Here is a 13156-nt window from a genome sequence, read left to right on the forward strand (position 1 = left end):
CCAGTTTTCCATTGTGGACAGCAGCTCTCTTTTCTCTTCAAAATTCTTTCCCCTCCCTCCAGAATTATTCTCTAAGCTCACACCCCTCTTCAGTCTCTCATTCCAAATCAACACCAAAAATACTGGCAGAAGTTGAAATTGGATGCCTGCAGCACTATAGCTCCACTCAGTGTGACTGTGAAGGACAGTGTTGAAGAGAAATCTCTTTGGTGGTCAAAACTCCAAGCAGTACACCTGGTTGGTTAACTCGCCTGGAAGGAAGATGAACAAAAGTATTGCTCTACATTAATTCATGAGCAAATCACTAAGAGTTTGGATTGGAAGGAAGATGACTGGAGAATTGGAGGCAGTGAGTTCTGGAGAAAAGGTATGAGGATAGACCTCTTTGAAAGAGCACAGAATATGATATTTGTGTCCCAGGTGAATGCTAACCAAAGAGCAAGATCTTAATCAGGTAGACAAGATGACCTGTTTTGTGGATGTCAGTCAGCCTCTTTCCCCAGTCACTTCTGTCCTTGACCAAGGCATTCATAAATAAAGTGGCCATGGCTACAGGGATAGAGGTTGTCCATGTTGCTGATTAAAGAGCCAGTCTGGTTACCTCCACTACTGAGTCCCTAACTGCCAAAAGCAAAAACCAACACCAATCAAATATATGACATTGTTTCTCAGTTCACCTGGCATCAGGCTGAGTATACAGAGCCATTTCCATAATAGAAGGGAAAGTGTATTGTTCTTACTAGAATAGATACTTACTTTGCATATGGATTTGCTTTCCCCTCCTCAGTGATTCTTCCCTAAACACCCATCTATGTATGGACTTACAGAAAGCCCTATGCACCGTCATCGTATCCCACAGAGCATTATTGCTGACCAGGGAACTCACTTTACAGAAAACGAGGGCAATACTAGTCTTCCCATCACCTAGAAACAGCTCACTTGATTGAATTATGTAATAGCCTTTTGAAGGTTCAGTTTAGTGCCTGATGGATGGCAAAACTTTGCTCTTCAGGATAGATGAAGTGGACTTTGTGTATCTTTTGGTTAGGAGAGGGTTAACATGTTTTCAGTCATGTGAAGAGTAGTTTAATCATGTTATACGAAAGCATGGTCTCGTTGATGGTTTTATTTGGAAATTAAATATAGTTAAAGAGTGTGTGTAGACACCAAGTTGACAAGGGATGAACTATGCTGGATTGTGATATGTCAACCTGGATGAACTGAGAACTTCATTTCCTAGAATTCCATTTTTTGTAGGAGTTAGAGGTGGCTAAGAGAGGAACTTGTGCTAAAGGTCTGAAAGGCTGAAGTCAACACTTTCTGAGGGTTATTGTGGTCAAATGTGGTGATGAACAGATACAGAGGTGCCTTGCAGGTCCATCTTGTCTTTTCTCATTAGCATTTAAACATGTCTTTCCAATCTTTAAAAATCTCTCCCTTAACCTCATGGCCCCTTCCACACTACTTTCTCTTCTTTCATGTTGTGTCCATTTTCACCTTTCTCCTCAATCCTCTGCTACTGGCCTATCACATCCTTCCCCTTAAAATTGCTCTCACTGTTCTTCTCTCTATACTCATTTTTTCCCCTGGATTTCTATAACTATTATATGCTGATAATGCTCAAGAATATATCTATCCAGGTGTCTCCCAAGTTTCATACCTGCATATTCAGTGGTCTACCCAGCGCCGCCACCTGGATGATAGGCACCTACAACTCAGTGGGTCTATAACTAAATGTGTCCTATTTCCCCTCAAAACTATACCTCCTTCATATCTCAGTGAATAGCACTGTCATCCACTCAGGTGCCCAAGTCAGAAACCTGTCACTGTCTTTGCTTAGGTTTCCTTTATCTTTTGCCTGCAATGATTATTGCAACAGTCATTCTTCCTCAGGTTGCCAAGCTCCAGTTCAATAATACAGCTAGGTCTCGGGTCAAAATGGCGAGCAAGCCTGCTGTTGCAGCGTCAGGCAAATGGCTGGAGGGTATTTGAAAATGGTATTACAATGCTGCCGGGTTCAATAAACTGGGCTTAATGTGAGATGATACAACATATGAGAATGACGATGTAAAAGAATCCATAAGAAGGCTTCCTGAGAACCTTTATAACAACAGGGTGTTCTGCGTTGAGAGCACTGGACCTGACCGTGAGGCAGCAGATCTTGCCTGAAGAGCAGTGGACAAAATATGAGGAGGATAAATTCTACCTTGAACCTTATCTGAAAGAGGTTATTCGGGAAAGAAAAGAGAGAGAAGAATGGGCAAAGAAATAATCATGTAGTTTAAAAATCTGTGGATGCAGCCGTTCTCAAAGTATTTTTATGAAGTTGGTTAAACCTGGAATATACAATGTGGACCTATCTGGGCTGTAAATATATTATTTTAAATAAATGTCTATAATAATTATAAAAAAGTAACACAACTATAATGTGCCATACAAACACTATGGTTTATTTTCAGTACAGATGCATCTTAACCCTGAGAATGTGGGGCAATAGATCTCCATTTTATGGGAGAAGTTGCAGCTGATAGTGGGCTGAGATGAACAAAAGGAAAACATGCTTGCACGATAGCAGACATTGTCAGTGTGTTAGACCTGGTGACAATGCTATTCTTTCCACAAATATTCATTAATTTCCTACCATGGACTAGGGACTGTGCCTACAGGATATGCTTCCAGGGCATTGATTCACTGTGTACTTTTTCTGGGTCCTGCACATGTAGGGGATACCAAGATGAAAAAGTCATGGTCCCTGTGCTTAAGGGGCTCTCAGCTCTCTTCGTCATGACCCACGTCAAATGATATCTCAGATGGCCCTTTCTAATGCTGAGCTCCTCCCACAAAGAGTGCTGCAGTAAAATTCCTTCCAGGGCCTATTATTTTCAAAGAATAAATTAATTTCAGAGGAAAATAAAGTCAGTCTAGAGGCATAAGTAGGCTGTCGTCCAGATGCAAGGATTCTGGAAAACCACCACCAATTTAAAAAGCTATATGCAAGGATTCTTTTTTTGGTGACACATAGGGACCGCCTCATTGGGACCTAAGCTAAACTGCAAGCAATCTCAGTAGTGAATTCAGCCTTGTGCTCAGCCCTTTTCCAGAACCTCTGGCTTAATTATGAGAAGAAAACCTATTTATTCTGAGACATCACCACTTTGGGATAAATTCCTGGAAGCCATCATAAAAGCAAAGGGAAGATCTTTCTCAGAGTCTCTTCTCTGGATTTCTGAGAAAGAAGTGTTCCGTGTTTAGCATGTCAAGTTGCTTTTCATTTCAGTCCATGGATTTGCCCCTTATTTAATTCGCTTTGAACTTAGTTCTTCCTGTCCATCCAGAGGCCTGGGTCTCCTATGGGAAGGTAATTCAACCTTTCTCGTGTCTTCCTCAGATATCATCTTTCTCTGAGCACATTCTTCATATTATTAGTTACAAAATAATAAAAATAATAATATTTATATAGTACCTTACATTTCACAAAACTCTTTTCATGTGTTTTAGTTCATTTAATCCTAACAGATCACAGAAAGGCAGAGCCATGAGGAACCTGAGGTTCAGTGAAAAGTAACCTAAGATCACATAGCTGTTGGATGACAGACCTCACAAAGAACCCAGATATTCTAACCCACATCTTCTTTCAACTATTTCTCCCTATATTCATCCAGTGGCCAAAGTCATTTCTAGCCCTGATCCATTTCATTTCATCCTTCATTTATTCTGAAATCTGAACAAAACTATGTTCATACTGGGAGCCAAGGAACACTGATGTCTCTCCTGGGGATGAGCTTGGTTGTAGGGACCCAGGAAGCCCCCCATAAGCCAGGACTACCAGGACCTACCAAGAACAAGAAAATGCAGGAGTTCTCCTGAGGCAGGGGTTCTCCCCTTTGGCCACACATTGAAAACAGCTGGGGAGCTTTAAACACTACTGAAGCCTGGGTTCTAGCCCCAGAGACTTATATTGAATTGGTCTTGGGGGCAGCCAGGCCATTAGAGGTTTAAAAACTCCCCAGCTGACACTAATATGCAGCCACGTTTGGAAACATTGCCTGAGGGCTTCCACGTGTTTACCTGTTCCTTGCAGGACCTGTGGACTCATTCTCTCTTTCTCCCTTTGCTAAATGCTTATTACACCAATCATATACGGTTGTTTAATAAAATCTAGAAAATGCAAGAGGCAGGATCAAGATGGTGGAATAGGAGGACCCTGAGCTCACCTCCCTACAACGAACCCATCAAAACCACAACTACATATTGAGCAACTCTCACTGAGAATGACATGAAAACTGGCAGAATGACTCTCCTACGACCTAGGCTGTAACGAAAGGACCGCACAGAGTCTGGTAGGAGGGAAGGAGAAGTGATCCAATGAGGACCTGCACCCCTCGCGGGTGACCCAGAACAGCACAGGGATATCACAGGTTTGGGGATCCTCCCTAAGGAGTGAGGGGTTCGAGCCCCATATTAGGCACCCCAGCCCTGGGGTTCAACACTAGGAACAAGAGCTGGTTTGAAAAGAAGTGGGGCTTACCGGAGGGCTGTAAGAAACAGAGACTCTGCTCTTGAAAGGTCACGTGCACAAACTTGCTTGCTCCCAGTCCCAGCGTGGAGGCAGCTGTCTGAAAACTGCCTGGTGCTCTGAGGGCCTGCCCCCCACCCCATACCAGGCTCCTGTTCCGCCGCTGCTCTCCGCTAAGGCCGAGGCCACCACTGCCAGTGAGTGTGCTCACACTTGGAGGGAGATGAACCAGCTTGGTGTGGCCCTGCCTCTAGCCAGGCAGGAGCCCGCCACTGCCATCAGGAGCTCACACTGGGGAGGGAGCAGAACCAGATGAACAGCGTGTCTCCAACCCCTTCGGTTCCAACACCTCTGACCCCAGCCCAGCCTCTAACCAAGCTCCACACACTGGGGGAAAAGTGGAAACAGCTCAGAAGTGCAGCCCCAAGCCCTCAGGCTCTGACCATGCTCCCAACCAAGGTGGAGACTCCATCCCACTGGGGAGAAACCCAACTTCCTCAGGGCTCCTGCTACAGCCCCTCTGGCCTTGGCCCCACCCACGATAGGGCGGGGACTGCCTTTGAGCCTAGGAGAAACTGGTGCTGGCATCTGGCTCTCTGCACCCAGCCCCGCTGATTGCAGCCCTACCTCCCATCAAGGTGGTGGCTGCCAGTGCAGGGGGGAAGACATGGCCCATGCTCACTTCAGATCCAGCTCTCCCACTAAAGCCGCTGGAGACACGCAGACTGCATAGGGACCCTCCCACACAAGGACATGCCTTCAAGACCAGGATAGGTAACTGTTTCACCTAATTTCATAGAGACAAACAGAGAAAGGTAAACAAAAATGAGAAAACAGAGGCAGATGTTTCAAATAAAAGACCAAGATAAGGTCCTTGAAAAAAACCCTAATGAAACAGAGACAAATAATTTACCTGATAAAGAGTTCAAAGCAATAGTAATAAGAATGCTAACTAGACTTGGGAAAAGAATAGATGAACAGAGTGAGAAATTCAACAAAGTACTAGAAAATATAAAAAAGAACGGGTCAGAGGCTGAATACAATAACTGAAATGAAAAATAAGCTAGAAGGAATTAATAGCAGATTAGGTGATACAGAAGAATGCATAAGTGATCTCGAGGATAGAATAGTGGAAATCACACAGTCGTAACAGCAAAAAGAAAAACAAATTTAAAGAAATGAGTCCCTCTGGGACAACATCAAGCATACCAACATTAACATTCAAAACATCATAGTGCTGGCACAAAAACAGACACATAGATCCTTGGAACAGAAGAGAGAGCCCAGAAATTAACCCATGTACCTATGGTCAATTAATCTATTACATAGAAGATAAGAATATGCAGTGGGGTAAAAACTGTCTCTTCAATAAGTGGTATTGGGAAAACTGTACAGCTACATGGAAAAGAATGAAATTAGAACATTTTCTCATACCATCTACAAAAATAAACTCAAAATGAACTAAAGACCCAAATGTAAGCCTGGAAACCATAAAACTCTTAGAAGAAAACATAGTGCACTCTTTGACGTCAGTCTTAGCAATATCTTTTTGGATCTGTCTCCTCAGACAATGGAAACAAACGCAAAAATAAATAAATGGGACTTAATTAAACTTAAAGGCTGTTGCACAGCAAAGGAAACCATTGACAAAATGAAAATACAACATACTGAACAGGAGAAGATATTTGCAAATGATACGTCTGATAAGGGATTAATAACAAGCTCATACAACTCAATATCACAAAAACAAACAAGCTGATTAAAAAAATGGGCAGAGGACCTGAACAGGCATTTTTCCAAAGAAGATGTACAGATGGCCAACAGGTACATGAAGAGATGCTCAACATCACTAATCATCAGGGAAATGCAAATCAAAATCACAATGAGCTACCACCCCACACCTGTCAGAATTGCTATTCTCAAAAAGACAACAAATAACAAGTGTCAGTGAGAATGTGGAGAAAGGAAACCCTAGTATACTGTTTGTGAGAATGAAAATTGGTATAGCCACTATGGAAAACAGTATAGAGAATCCTCAATAAATGAAAAATAGAACTACCATACGACCCAGCAATTCCTCTACTGGGTATATATCTGAAGAAAACTAAAACACAAATTCAAAAAGATATATACACCCCAATGTTCATTGCAGCATTACTTACAATAGCCAAGTTTTCACCAATAAATGAGTGGATAAAGAAGCTATAATGGAATATATATTAATATATATATTATGGTATATCCTTAAAAAAGAATGAAATTTTGCCATTTGCAGTAACATGGATGGTCCTGAGGTTATTATGCTTAGTGAAATAAATCAGACAAATACTGTATGTTTTCACTCATATGTGGAGTCTAAAAATTAAAACAAATGAACGAATATAACAATACAGAAACAGACTCATAGTTATAGATAACAAACTAGTGGTTACCAGTGGGGAGAGGTGTGGGGGAAGGGGCAAGATAGAGAAAGGGGAATAAGTGGTATAAACTTCTAGGTTAAAAAATAGGGGCTTCCCTGGTGGCGCAGTGGTTGAGAGTCCGCCTGCCGATGCAGGGGACGCGGGTTCGTGCCCCGGTCCGGGAAGATCCCACACGCCGTGGAGCGGCTGGGCCCGTGAGCCATGGCCGCTGAGCCTGCGCGTCCGGAGCCTGTGCTCCGCAACGGGAGAGGCCACAACAGTGAGAGGCCCGCGTACCGCAAAAAAAAAAAAAAGAATCCACCTGCCAATGCAGGGGACACAGGTTTGAACCCTGGTCCGGGAAGATCCCACATGCCGCAGAGCAACTAAGCCCACGCACCACAGCTACTGAGCTTGCGCTCTAGAGCCCGTGAGGTACAACTACTGAGCCTGCGTGCCTAGAGCCCATGCTCCGCAACAAAGACAAGCCACAGAAATGAGAAGCCTGCACGATGCAAGGAAGAGCAGCCCCCACTTACCGCAACTAGAGAAAGCCCGTGCGCAGCAATGAAGAGCCAACACAGCCATAAATAAATAAATAAATTTAGAAATAAATAAATAAGACACCGGGATGTAATGTACAGCACAGGGAATACAGCCAATATTTTATAATAACTTTATATGGAGTATAATCTATAAAAATACTGAATCACTATGTTGTACACCTACACTAATATAATATTGTAAGTCAACTCTACTTCAAGTTTTAAAAAGTAAGAAAAAGAGAAAGAAGTAAAAAAATCTAGAAAATATAGATTAATCTTTGGAGATTAATCATAATTATTCCACAGAGAAATAAATACTGTTAACAATTTGTTATATATCTTTCCAGAACTTATTTATATGTATATGCACATGAGTAAATAAACCAATACTCTTTTTAAAACAAAAACTACCTGGGTAAACTCATTGAGGAGTCTATGAAATAATGCTAAAAATAATTACAACTAGCATTTGCATAGCACTTTAGAGTGGCTAATTCTCACATAAAAAATAAGAACTAATTACCAATTATTCAGCATCCTTTTTGAGAATCAGTGTGCCAGGTGCTGAATTAGACATTTACTTTAGTCCTCTATTTGGTATCTCTCATAAAGTCTGTACAGTCCCCATTTTACAGATTATCTAAGTCTCAATGGAGTGCCTGAGTTCACCTGTTAAAACATGGATTGTGTCATGGTTTTACTCAGCACTATATCTCAGAGAATAGCTCAGTGCCTTGCACTGTGCCTCGCAGAGAGTAGGCACTCATACATAGTTAATGGATGAAGGAATAATTAAATCACATGCCTTTTCATTAATTCATACTGCCTCTGATTGATGCAGAGAGGCTTTCTCCAGAGGAGATTTACTTCCTGGGCCTTCATTCTCTGGCAATGATTGCTCACCGAGTAGGGATTTGAAGGCTCATGGAAATGTGTCTATGTTATATTCATTATCTAGGGCAATGGTTCTCAAACTGTGGCCCCTGGTCCAACAGCGTTGGTGTCACATGTGAGCTTGTTAGAAATGCAAATTCATGGATCCCATTCCAGACCGCTGAATTAGAATTTCTGGGCACGAGTCTCAGGAAGCTGTGCTTTAAATTAGCTTTCCAGATGATTCTAATGAACGTTAAAATGAATGTTAAATTTTGAGAAGATGGGGAATAAATGAATTTCTTCTTGTCCTGAGACTCACAATAATAGTATAGCTTGGCTGATTGGATGGATGGAGGAGGCATTTACAGAGATTGGGAAGACAGGAGGGGCATGTTTGGATGGAGATTGGGGTTTGGTATGTTAAATTTGGAGTACCTGTGGGATATACAGGTAAAGCTACCTGGAGGCATCTGCAAGGACTGAGTTAGAGATATAGATTTGGGAGTGGTAGTTGAAGCCACAAATAAGAGTACCCAGGATGGTGGGAAGCACTGGAGAAGAGGAGGGCCATTGAGTAATAGCATTATTTAAGGGGAGGAGGGGAGAGGTGCTCAGAAAAAGAAGAATTTGAGGACAGTCATTCTTCCTTGTGAGTGACTTGCATCGGAATGTTTGTCTCATCTTCCCCTCTGGATTATAAGCTCTTTAAAGCCCGGAACTGTGTAAATTTTAATAGGTCCCTCAAACAAAAGTACATTGCTGCATAGCCTGTAAATAATCAATGAATTCCTACCAGGATTCTGCTTTGCAGAAATCCAATGTGATCAGAGCCGTGAGCAAGATGTTTCCCCCAAAAGACACATATATAATTTCCCAATGGACAGTGTGGCAGATTAAAAATAAGTGAATAAATAGAGGGCATCATGTGTAATCCACTGATATCTATGCTAATCACATTAATCAGAGTGAATTAATTACACCTGAAAACATGAAAAGTTAAATTCCTTAGAAAATCAATTCATTAAACTCATATTGGAATGCACAGTCAACAACCTCCATGTTTAGAAACTATCAGCATGATTTGTGGCAACTTCTGATTTACTAACGAAACTGCTTAAAACATTTTTAAAGGCAATTGTAATTACTGTCTGGTATTTGATGGAAAGAAATCTTGTCAGCATTGTCCCTTGTGTGTCAACTGTCACAATTTTCTAAAAATTTTGAGGTGAAAAATAGGCAGGCTCTACTATTTGCTAGCCTCGATTAGGGTTAATTCAATGTGTGTCTGCAAATAATAGTGTTTAATGTAATCTCTCTAATTACAGATAAAACACATTTTCAGTCATGCTCATCACTGACAGTATTTTGGGATAAGTTAAACTGACAGCTGCTTTCTAAAGGGAAGGGAAAAAACAAACCTTCCTTGGGGTTGTGTTGATTTTCTCTCTCTCTCTCTCTCTCTCTTTGGATTGAAGTTCAGAAAAATATGAGACTAGACACTTTGGCTCTAGATACCAACTTCAAAAATCATGACATAGTCTATCTCTTGGGAATTTGATGTGGTTTCCATCTCCCACCTCCATCAATGAATATCTAACTTGAATTCATTAAGTAAGCATTTCTAAGGGTTTCTGGTGAACCAGGCACTGTGCTAGGTACTAAGGATGATTCTACCAAAACTACCCTCCACAATGGCTTCATGAGCCAAGTCAAGCTTCCTACTACACTAGACATGATAGTTACAGTGCCACTATATTTACAGCCCCTTCAGATTTAAACTATTCAGGTCACAATATTTTCTGAAGGGTCAATGCATGTTCCTCTTCAACCACAGTTAACTGATGGGGTAGAGAGATGGTTCTACTTCTAGAGCAACACCAGAAATAAGGATGACATCAGCAGTACAGCAAGACAGTCCATTAACAGAGCTAAGCAAACAGAACTGGGAACCTGAAACCAGAGCTAATGTAAAAATTGGCAGAATTGGCAGATATCTTGAGGAGGTCTTTGGACCTCACTATTTGTGGAATAGGGAGTTCAAAACAATCCCTTCTAGATCCTAAGGAAAAGAGGCCCCAGCTAACATGTGGGTTACAATACCAATCAGACATATTCCAGGACCAGCCCTATGTACAAGTCATCCTAAAATATCACCTATTATGATACTACTCTTGATTCTTCTCCAAGCTGAAATTTCTACCCATAAAGCCGCTTTCTGGGGCCAGACAATAATAATGTTGTCTCTAGAAGGTCACTGTCAAATCCCATCTGGAAGGAGAGAGTGGCATATAGGACATAGTACCCAGACGACAATTTCACTTATATCCCATTGACCAGAACACAGTGCCAAGACCACCCCTAGCTGCAAGGAAATCTGAGAAATGTGTTTATCCTGAGTAGCTATGTGCCGGGCTAAATATTCTATTCCTATGTAAAAAGGTTTGACAGTTTCTTATGAAGTTAAACCTACCCAGCAATTCCACTCCTAGGTATTTTACTCTAGAAAAATGAAACATGTTCACACAAAGGCCTGTAGGTAAATAGGCAGCTCTATTCATAATTGTATAAAGCACAGCATGGTGCCATTTTATAAATGCTGAGTTAGCAAAAATAAAAAATCCTGATGAATTCAAGTGTTGGGGAAGATGTAGAACAGATGGAACCCTCATACAATGTTGCTCAGAGTGTAAATTGGTACAACCACTTTTGAAGAATATTGGTATACCCCGTAAAGGGGAAGATTTGCATACCTTATAACCTAGCAATTCTACTTCTTGGTAATCCTAGAGCAGTGATTCTCAAACTTTAGCATGCATCATAATCACCTGGAGGGCTTATTAAAGCACAGATTCTTAAGCCCTATCCCCAGAGTTTCTGATTCAGTAGGTCTGGGGTGGGACCTGAGAATTTACATTGCTAGCAAGTTCCCAAGTGATGCTGATGCTACTGGTCCTGGGACCACACTTTGAAAACCACTAGCCTAGAAAAATTCTTGCCTATGTTTATCAGGAGATGTGTACAAAAATATTCCTGATATTATAGCTTGTAATAGTAAGAGCATGAAAACTTAAATAACAACTTAAATAACAACTTAAAAACAACAACTTAAATAACCATTGAAAGGACAGTGAATAAAGAAATTATAATGTATTAAAAGAAGTACTACAAAGCAGTGAAAATTAATGAATTAGAGCCATATGATATCATGGATAAACATATTTTAAAAATTGAAGTATAGTTGATTTACAATGTTGTGTTAGTTTCTGGTGTAGAGCAAAGTGATTCAGTTATACATATACAGATTATTTTCCATTATAGTCTATTACAGTATACTGGATATAGTTCCCTGTGCTATACAGTAGGACCTTGTTGTTTATATATTTTACATATAGTAGTTTGTATCTGCTAATCCCAAATTCCTAATTTACCCCTACCCTCTTCGATAACCATAAGTTTGTTTTCTATGTCTGTGAGTCTACTTCTGTTTTGTAAATAAGTTCATTTGTGTCATTTTTTTTAGATTCTGCATACAAATGATATATATTTGTTTCTCTCTGTTTGACTTACTTCACTTAGTATGATAATCTCTAGGTCCATCTATGTTGCTACAAATGGCATTCTTTCATTCTTTTTTGTGGCTGAGTAATATTCCAGTGTGTGTGTGTGTGTGTGTGTGTGTGTGTGTGTGTGTGTGTGTGTGTATGTATATATATACCTCAGATCTTCTTTATCCATTCATCTGTCGATAGATAAACATAATTTTGAGCAAAGAGAAAAACAAGTTGCAGAAGAATATATACCTTATGATACAACTAATATAAAATTTTAAAAGTGTAACTCTAAACAGTAAAATGTTTAGGAATATATACATATGCAATGATAAACCAAAATTCAGGCTGTTGGGGAGAAGAGGGCAATACGATTAGGGAAGCACAGAGATTCCAACAGTTCTAGAGTTGGGTGGTAAGTTCATAGATGTTGGTTATAGTATTGTTTTGTATGTATAAATCATTTTATAATTATTTTTTGGTCTTAAGTCAGTTTCATTTTTTGTATATATGAATTATTTTACTTTTTTCTTTTCAATCGGTTTTATTTTTCCAATTTTATATTATTTTAGTTTCCCATAGAATCTCTTGGCAATGTAGGAAGCAAAAATGCAAATATATAAGGATGTACTCTTTATTTTTTTTAAATAAGAAGAAAAACCTAAGTATGTTCATGTGGACAATGAAACATATGAAAGCAGCTATGTTAGGTTAGTATATTTATGTGTCTTTTTTAATATATACTTAAAAACACCTTTGTATAATTCTGAACAATTGATTAGAAACTGGCAAGAAAAATGTTCAAGGATGAAATGATCAGGGGGAAGAAATTAGGATTTTAGGAATAAAAGGTGGAAAGTGTGTTAGGAGACTCATGTTCAATGGGCAAAATGAAGGCCAGGCTGCTGGGAAGAGAACAACCCTGAGATGGTCAAGGACTGTCTGGTTCTCTGCATTGCTCCAGCAACTCTCTGCAGGGACAAGGAAAGCAGATTATGGGGATGATGAGACTGGTCTTTGTGGGTTTACTGAACGTGGTCAGAAGGGAACAGAGAGGAGGTTGTAGAACCTGAAGGAGGACAACCTTTAAGCTGTTGACTATAACGCCTCAGTGTAAGTTTTAAATCAGCTGGAAATTGGGAAGTTGGCTGGGGCAGGAAAGAGTTGTGAGGGGTTGAATGATTGCAGTCCACGCTGAGTATAGAGAACATTTGTGTTTAGAGGGAAAGCACCAGAAAGGGATTCCAAAAGGGAAGCAGGGCTTCATTA

The 13156-nt window shown here is 40.4% G+C and overlaps 1 pseudogene; it reads left to right on the plus strand.

Moving 5' to 3' along the window:
* Positions 1-1938: 1938 nt before the first annotated feature.
* Positions 1939-2274, plus strand: LOC115867782 (cytochrome b-c1 complex subunit 7 pseudogene; annotated as a pseudogene).
* The last annotated feature ends 10882 nt before the right edge of the window (positions 2275-13156 follow it).

The sequence above is a fragment of the Globicephala melas genome, chromosome 6, assembly GCF_963455315.2.
Source record: "Globicephala melas chromosome 6, mGloMel1.2, whole genome shotgun sequence".
In the NCBI taxonomy this organism is placed as follows: domain Eukaryota; kingdom Metazoa; phylum Chordata; class Mammalia; order Artiodactyla; family Delphinidae; genus Globicephala; species Globicephala melas.